A 9,749-nucleotide genomic window follows, 5' to 3' on the forward strand; every position below is an offset into this window, starting at 1 on the left:
CCGGGGTCGGGTCGCGGGGGCAGCAGCTTTAGCAGGGAAGCCCAGACTTCCCTCTCCCCAGCCACTTCAGCCAGCTCATCCGACGGGACCCCAAGGCGTTCCCAGGACAGCCGAGAGACATAGTCTCTCCAGCGTGTCCTGGGTCGTTCCCGGGGCCTCTTGCCGGTAGGACATGCCCGGAACACCTCCCCAGGGAGGCGTCCAGGAGGCATCCGAACCAGATGCCCGAGCCACCTCAATTGGTTCCTCTACCCTGCGGAGGAAACTCATTTCGACCCACAGCTCGTGACCATAGGTGAGGGTAGGAACGTAGATCGACCGGTATATCGAGAGCTTTGCCTTTCGGCTCAGCTCCTTCTTCACCACAACGGACCGATACAGTGATGCGGACGCTGCACCGATCCATCCGCCTGTCGATCTCCCGCTCTAACCTACCCCCACTCGTGAACAAGACCCCAAGATACTTGAACTCCTCCACTTGGGGCAGGACCTCCTCCCCGACCCGGAGAGGGCACTCCACCCTTTTCCGACTGAGGACCATGGTCTCGGATTTGGAGGTGCTGATCCTCATCCCAACCGCTTCACACTCGGCTGCGAACCGCTCCAGTGAGAGCTGGAGGTGACGGCTTGAGGAAGCCAACAGCACCACATCATCTGCAAAAAGCAGAGATGCAATGCTGAGGCCACCAAACCGGACCCCCTCAACGCCTCGGCTACGCCTAGAAATTCTGTCCATAAAAGTTATGAACAGAATCGGTGACAAAGGGCAACCTTGGCGGAGTCCAACCCTCACCGGAAACAAATTCGACTTACTGCCGGCAATGCGGACCAGACTCTGACATCGGTCGTACAGGGACCGAATAGCCCGTATCAGGGGGCTCGGTAACCCATACTCCCGAAGCACCCCCCACAGAACTCCCCGAGGGACACGGTCAAACGCCTTCTCCAAGTCCACAAAGCACATGTGGACTGGTTGGGCGAATTCCCACGCACCCTCGAGGACCCTGCTGAGGGTGTAGAGCTGGTCTACTGTTCCATGGCCGGGACGAAAACCACACTGCTCCTCCTGGATCCGAGATTCGACCTCCCGACGGACCCTCCTCTCCAGCACCCCTGAATAGACCTTACCTGGGAGGCTGAGGAGTGTGATCCCTCTAAAGTTGGAACACACCCTCCGGTCCCCCTTCTTAAAAAGGGGAACCACCACCCCGGTCTGCCAATCCAGAGGCACCGTCCCCGATGTCCACGCGATGCTGCAGAGACGTGTCAACCACGACAGCCCCACAACATCCAGAGCCTTTAGGAACTCCGGGCGGATCTCATCCACCCCCGAGGCCCTGCCACCGAGAAGCTTTCCAACCACCTCGGCGACTTCAACCCCAGAGATAGGGGAGTCCACCTCAGAGTCCCCAGACACTGCTTCCTCAAAGGAAGGCGTGTTGGTGGAATTGAGGAGGTCTTCGAAGTACTCTCCCCACCGGTTCACGACGTCCCGAGTCGAGGTCAACAGCACTCCGTCTCCACTATACACAGTGTTAACGGTGCACTGCTTTCCTCTCCTGAGACGCCGGATGGTGGACCAGAATTTCCTCGAAGCCGTCCGGAAGTCGTTTTCCATGGCCTCACCGAACTCCTCCCATGTCCGAGTTTTTGCCTCAGCGACCGCCAAAGCCGCATTCCGCTTGGCCAGCCGGTACCCGTCAGCAGCCTCCGGAGTCCCACAGGCCAAAAAGGCCCGATAGGACTCCTTCTTCAGCTTGACGGCATCCCTTACCGCTGGTGTCCACCAGCGGGTTCGAGGATTGCCGCCACGACAGGCACCAACCACCTTACGGCCACAGCTCCGATCGGCCGCCTTAACAATTGAAGCGCGGAACATGGTCCACTCGGACTCAATGTCCCCCGCCTCCCCCGGGATAATGGAGAAGCTCTGCCGGAGATCGGCGTTGAAACTCTTTCTGACAGGGGATTCTGCCAGACGTTCCCAGCAGACCCTCACAGTACGTTTGGGCCTGCCTGGTCGGACCGGCATCTTACCCCGCCATCGGAGCCAACACACCACCAGGTGGTGATCAGTTGACAGCTCCGCCCCTCTCTTAACCCGAGTGTCCAACACATACGGCCGCAAGTCCGATGACACGACTAAAAGTCGATCATCGAACTACGGCCTAGGGTGTCCTGGTGCCAGGTGCACATATGGACACTCTTGTGCTTGAACATGGTGTTCGTTATGGACAGTCCGTGGCGAGCACAGAAGTCCAATAACAAAACACCACTCGGGTTTCGATCGGGGGGGCCACTCCTCCCAATCACGCCCCTCCAGGTCTCACTGTCATTACCCACGTGAGCGTTGAAGTCCCCCAGTAGAACGAGGGAGTCCCCAGGGGGTGCGCTCTCCAGCACACTCTCCAAGGACTCCAGAAAGGGTGGGTACTCTGAGCTGCTGTTCGGTGCATAAGCACAAACAACAGTCATGACCCGTCCCCCCACCCGTAGGCGGAGGGAGGCTACCCTCTCATTCACCGGGGTAAACCCCAACGTACAGGCGGCTAGCTGGGGGGAAATGAGTATGCCCACACCTGCTCTGCGCCTCTCACCGTGGGCAACTCCAGAGTGGAAGAGGGTCCAGCCCCTCTCGAGAGGATTGGTACCAGAACCCAAGCCGTGTGTGGAGGTGAGTCCGACTATATCTAGTCGGAACTTCTCAGCCTCGCACACCAGCTCGAGCTCCTTCCCTGTCAGAGAGGTGACATTCCATGTCCCCAGAGCTAGCTTCAGTAGCCGGGGTTCAGACCGCCAAGGCCCCCGCCTTTGGCTGCCACCCAACTCACTGCGCACCCGACCCCTTTGGCCCCTTCCACCGGTGGTGAGCCCATGGGAAGGGGGACCCATGTTGCCTTTTCGGGCTGTGCCCGGCCGGTCCCCATGGGTATAGGCCCGGCCACCAGACGCTTGCCTTCGAGCCCCACCTCCAGGCCTAGCTCCAGAGGGGGGCCCCGGTGACCCGCGTCTGGGCAAGGGAAACGAAGATCCAAGGTTTGTGTTCGTCATTGGGGTCGTTTGAGCCATGCTTTGTCTGGTCCCTCACCTAGGACCTGTTTGCCTTGGGTAGCCCTAACAGGGGCATGAAGCCCCGGACAACATAGCTCCCAGGCTCATTGGGACACGCAAACCCCTCCACCACGGTAAGGTGATGACTCACGGAGGGGGAGTATAAAGAGTATAGAGTATGTCACTCGAGTATAAAGAGTGACACAGAATATGATGGATGAAATATTACAGACTGTAATTAGGACTGTTCAAATGTTAAACCAAATGTGTTGATAGAAGATCTTACAAACATCTACTGTATATATTCTGCGTACTATTTCCTTCTCATAGGTGCATTATTAGTTTAGCTGCTAAAATAGGATGAAATAATCTACTTGAATGTTGTTTACCCTTAGTGGAGGTCTGTACTCGACATGGTGCTCTTGTTTATAATGGTGTGATATTTATGTGGGCAAGTCTGTTTATATGTTATGTGTAGCCAGCTGTCTGTGAGAAAACAGTTTTCCCTCTTAAATATTTTTTTTAGGAACTGTCTTACCCTTCTGATGGATGGTGGTAGATTCTTCTTTTAGTATCCATAAGTGAAACATTGTGGCTATGCTGCCATACTTAAAATGTTTAAATAAAGCTGCTAGCACCATATATTTTATTTCCACACGTAAGAATTGTAACCATGACACTAATTTGAGGCTCAATTCTGCAAATTACCGGTATTCAATCAATCATGTAATACCCAAGATGCAAAGATTTATGACATGTGACCTGCATTCATTTAATTTCAAAATTTAATACTTCTTACAAATACCATTATAGCATTTTTTTTGATTGTGTATAATCCAGCCTTTGGTTGTTTTGTTTCTACAGTTCATGTACTACTACTATAATCAGAACATTAATTCAATTGAAATTTTGAGATGATGATGATACAATACAAAAGTGTGATACATTTTGTAGATAAGTAATATTGAATCCCACTGAAAGAATTGTATAATTTGTAAAACAAAACAAAAAATAATCATAATGATATCCTTCCATCCACCCATTCTCAATGAATCTTATTGTGTTCAGGGTGCTGGAGCCTTACATCAGGTGAAAGGTGGACATCCTGGACTGGTTGCCAGTGAGTCACAGGACACATTCACACTCACATTCACAGCATCACTGAGTGGGAAATTAACCGACAATGTCTGCAAACAAATCAAGCAAATTAACCAACCACTACCATCAGTAACTAAAATAATAATAATAATAATAATAATAATTTTTAAAAGCCCAAATCGTTTTATTGTAGCAAAAAAAAAGTGATAAATTAGAAATGAAACGTTGGTAATACAACATCTGTTGTGAATTTTTTGGGGTTAATTAACTTATGTATTATTTGACCTATTAATCAATCAATTAATAAATCAATAAATGTGTTCATTTATACATTTTGTTGAGGAGTTACTTTTTTCCCCATTAAGCGATCTGGAGTTGTATTCTTTAGATTTACCTAGAATGGGGTCGGCAACCTTACATGCTCAAAGAGCCATTTGGACCATCTTATACAGAAAAAAAGGGAGCCACAAAACCTTTTAAACTGTTTTGCATTTATAAATGAATGAGCTGCTACAAAGAACGTGCAATTTTTATTTGTGTTTGTAACCTAAACATTCAGAAATCGGGGAAAAAGAAGCTTGATGTTTTCAAATAAAATAGTGTCCACTTGATTCCACCTGGTGTTCATGAAATGAAAGCCAAACTTAAATGATCCAACTGCATCCAACGAAAAATGCCATCTGTTTTCCGTCATTATTTTATCACGTGTATTCTTAAAGCGTAACTCACACTTGAACCAGACTCTTGCTCCACCCTTCAATAATATTTGAAAACGGTGCTCAAAGGGGGTGTTGCCTGGAGGATCATTAGGCGTTGTCTGGCTGCAATTGACAGCAGAGGTTAAAACTACGATCAAACTAATTTCTATACTACCATAAGCCATGCTAACTAAACTAACCAAATATTATGCTAATAAATCACTAAACTGAAAATCTGAATAAAAATGTTTGCAAAACGCTGCAGTTGTGGATGGATTTTTACCCATCGTCAAACTATATTGTCACGTGGGGAAGTTGTGCTGACGGAGAATGAATGCCCAGTCATCTGGCTGGATGTCAAATTAAGAATTATATTTGAAAAACAGACAAACTAAAATAAAACTATTTGAAATGAAACACTGTCAGTCGATTATGTAAACATATCAAATGTTGTGTGGCCTTGTGCGCCACTTTCCTTGTCAGCTGTTGCATTATGCCCCCTCTTCATCCAAAAAAAAAAATACAAAACATACTGTACATTTTAAAATGTTTATCCATTGTATATACAGCATTTTATTGGCTTGGATTTCACATCTCAGTAGAGTTAGTGTATGTAACAACTTAGAATAAATATTGTGATCTGTCCCCATTTGATGTGAAAGTATAAAGAAAAACTTGATGACCTCATGTAATAACATAGGCAGCCGTCCCACCCACCTTCAACCTGCATCGACGTTTAGTTTTTCACAGAAGCTGGAAACACCTGTTTGGCTATACCATATAAGGATTTGGCATTTACCTCTTCACAGCATCAGCTGTGCCAAGTAATGGAAAAAATTATTAGAGTGACAATTAAATGAATGAACTGGCTAAAAATCTGATGCAGGTGTTGGTAAGTGTGAGGTATTGTGTAAATTTGAAGCTCTTTAGCAGTCTTGCAGTTATTCGACAGCTTGTTATTCTTGCTGACATTGTGAGACAGTTGAATTGTTTTCATACACAAGTTTGCACTTATTGTTAGTATGTCACATTATGTTAGTTAAAGCTGCCATTCTTTGCGCACTGCATGTAGACTGCCTTCACAGTATATTTATGTGTGGTCCAACCAGAGACTTGCCGCAGGGTGCGAGAGAGACACACACACTGCAGGAGGTCAATAATGAACTATTTGCAGTGTTGCGGGTAGTTTTTGGTTACGTTTTTGCATAAGTTGATTACATATCTGATGAACCACATAGTTAGAATGTAAAGCCTAAACTAAATGTTCATGAATGAGGCATTTTTGTTAAATGTTAATAAATTATAGCCCATGACACTCATGAAACATCTGAATGCTATCCATAGAAAGTTCCGATATATATGTAGCTTATCATCTGAAAGCTACATGGCATAATTCAATGTACCTGTACAAGTAAAACAAATAAAAATAATTGTGTTCAAAAAGCATATCATAAGAACATTATTGTACCATTGTAACGAATAGCAGATTCTTAACAGAAGTCTCATATAGCATATTTTTCTTCCTGCAAACATTTTTTATTCCATTTTTCATGTTCTACATGTGTTTTGGTCCTTTTTTTTTAGTCTGAGGGCAGGATTGATCAACATTTTGTAAAAAGATTCTCATGAACTCATTTTATATGCTCGATGTGTTTTTGTCTGTATCATACACTGATTGCCAGGATTCATTTGTAAGGTCCGCTTTGAGTTTAATTCAATTTTCATTTATAGTTGTTATTATGAAGGTATCTTGTTTCTTGACGGTTGCTTTTAATTTTTCACTAATGCCGAAAGGGGGAGGTTGATCACTAGCATCAGTTACAAGGGCACCACTATAATGCTGATTGCCGGGTATGTTAGCCACTATATGGTCAATTAAACTTTGTTTTACGTGAGGGAAAAAGCCCCAAAAAATTAATAAATCTAACTGCCATGTTGGTTGACGTGATTAATATTTGAGCTAATCAATATTTAAGTTTCTACAAAACTATTTCTAAATGACAGTAATAGCTCTACAATTGAATAGTTAAATTGTTCCATATTACCGTAGATCCTGATTTTCAATAAATGCATGAGATTAAAACTTGTGACATCGGATCTCAATAGTTGCATTTTTAAAAATATTTTCATGACAAAATTGCAACATCGCTACAAGTTCATCCACAAGGTGGGGGGTAGTTGTTTTATTTATTTATTTATGTTGATACAAAAATTTGGACTTCACTGCCCAATTGACGTTTACGGTTGACATCCAATCCATTAAGAAGTTGTTAACTAAATTATCAGTTTGCCATGTTTCGGAGATAGCTAAGCAAAGTTTGCATGTAAACTTTGAGCATTGACATGAATTAGAGAAACGCCATTATTGAGACTAAGTTCAGAGTTAAATAGTTCATCACAATAATAACTGCTATTCATTAAAATTCTGTTGTAAAAATTAAATTTTGGACGGTTATGGACAATCCACTGCCGAATGAAATGACATTTGCCTGAGACACAAGCTTGACAATGATGGTAGTGCAATAGAAAAGAACTTATGGAATTTTGTTGAGAATCTAGAAGCTAGATGAATTTATTTTTGCTGACTGAGTCATTATGGCGTTAATGGAACAGTCAGTCCACCAGAAAAAAACACCATCCATCTGTTCATAACGTCATCCGTCATCTTCCATGAACAAGGAAGTGCTTTGCCAACTAACGAATAGATGACGCTACAGAATGCCATTCTATGTTCCATATCGTCTGAGCTGCATGGAAAACTGCTTTACTTTTCTGAGTATACAAGTGGATTTGAATGGCTTCATTGTCTCCTGCTTGACCTCTTCTGTATTTCCCAATTGGCTCCATGTGTTGGGCTCTAAGATGCAAGGGTTTGTGTGTGGTGCTTTACCTATGCAATGCTGTATTGCATGCTAGTGTGCATTATTTGGATAAAAATGACATCTTCGCCTGTGTCAGGAATCATATGTGGTGACTTTCTCAAATAATGATACACTGACAGCATATTTTGTGTATTCGTGGTGAAACCTTGCTATGTTGCAATATGGTCTTTCAGGGTTTGTTATTTTCAGATGAATGTGTTGTGTTGTTAGATGCAGTGAAAAGGCAAAGAGAAAAAAACAAACATTTGTTTTACAACTAAGTTAACCGGGAGACATTATTTAATTGCCATTGAACAACTAGGGAGGTTAGCAGGAGCTTTTTGTTAATGGTAGGGGGGTTATCCAGGGCTGATTTTTATTAGACTCAGTAAAAGAGGAAGCTTTAGTGAGAGTATAATATCTCCCTTTTGAAGCACAAGAAGCCCACAATCAAGTACTCTACAGTTATAAGTGCTGAAAAAAAGTGCTAAGTAGAAGTGCAAAGAAAATGACAACACCAGGAAGTGAAAATACGGCATTGCCAAGGAAAATGTACAATACTTGAGAATCACTTCAGAATTTGAAGCCTCACCATCTGTTAAACGCTATCACTGTGGACACTTAAGAGAGGTCTTCCTGGGTGGCCTGCACTGCAGAGACATGTCAAACTACACTATTAGAGGAAGAACTACAAATGTAAGTAGGCAACGCTGAAGTAGAAGTGTCCTGTTGCATTTGGGGCTCCACACAAAGCTATGGATACGGTCACAATTAGTGGTCTTTGCACAATAATGTTCTGGGGCCAAAGATCCTTAACTAAACATTCACACCCATTTTTAATGATGAGAACAAGAATCCCTGAGACAGATGACATTGTCATGACTGGGCCACCTTATAAGGTCCAAAGTATTGACACAACCCAATCAGTTAATTAATCAATCAGGGGTTGAACTCCTGGTTCCTCCTGGGGTCTTCATCTTACAAGACATTTTGGACAATTCTCATTTATTTATTTTGGGTGCAATTTGCAAGTTTTCCGTACCAGTATACAAAGCAAGGTCTCGAAAGTTTTGTTTTGACATGGGAGAACATGAAAGACCTTACTTGAGACCCATCAAATTGATTACTGTACACAGAACAGAGATTGTGAGACAGGCCCTCTCTTCCACTATCACTGACACCTGAACTTACAAATACTCTATGATGAATGGAGAAAAAAATTCCACAGACACATTCTACAGATACACTAAATTCCGGAAAGAGGAGAAGTCTATATTTTATTCCATTTTCAGCTTCTGTAGGTGTGACTAAGTGTCACATGACATTTGTCCATAATATTATTATATCTATTAGTGCAATACTGTGTGTCTCAGCTGTTAAAGGAGTTGTATTTAAGTGAATGCAATAGATTTAAAACACAGTCACACAAACTACCAATTATTTTCCCAGACTTGCTCTGCGAACCTTGTTAGAGAATAATGGATTTTGTCAAGAAAAGGCAGTGAAATAACAGCGACAGAGGCTGTTCTGTTTTATTAGCTTTGCAGCCATTTACTCTGGTTATTTTGGCCTTAGTGTGTCTCATGGGAGGATGGATACACCTGTTGAGAGAGTGTTAATGTGTGTGTGGTTGGAGAAGTACATTTTAGCTCTTTGTTCTTTGTCTTTCATGTGTTTTTGAACGCACTTCAAATTGTACATCATGTCAGCCACATGCTGTAAACAGCGAGGAAGCGCCTGGGTCAAAAGAGTCTTGCAAACACTCAAATTCTTTGGCCTTATTCAGACTGCCAGCCAAAATGTAATTTTTAGCCCATCCAGAGTGAAACTGGATGTCTCTTTTGTAGTCTGAACAGCCACAAAGCACATGAAATGTCATTTTTGCAAGACGGATTGAAACCACTTTCATAGTTTCATATCATATGAACAGCTCCAAACACACTCATTGGTTTTGACTGTCTGTGACGTCATTCTAGGCAACGCAAGACCCACTGCCAGACCAGAGAGCGCTGTCAGTATCCCATCTTTTCCATCTGCCCGA

This window comes from Vanacampus margaritifer, chromosome 9 (assembly GCF_051991255.1).
Source record: "Vanacampus margaritifer isolate UIUO_Vmar chromosome 9, RoL_Vmar_1.0, whole genome shotgun sequence".
In the NCBI taxonomy this organism is placed as follows: domain Eukaryota; kingdom Metazoa; phylum Chordata; class Actinopteri; order Syngnathiformes; family Syngnathidae; genus Vanacampus; species Vanacampus margaritifer.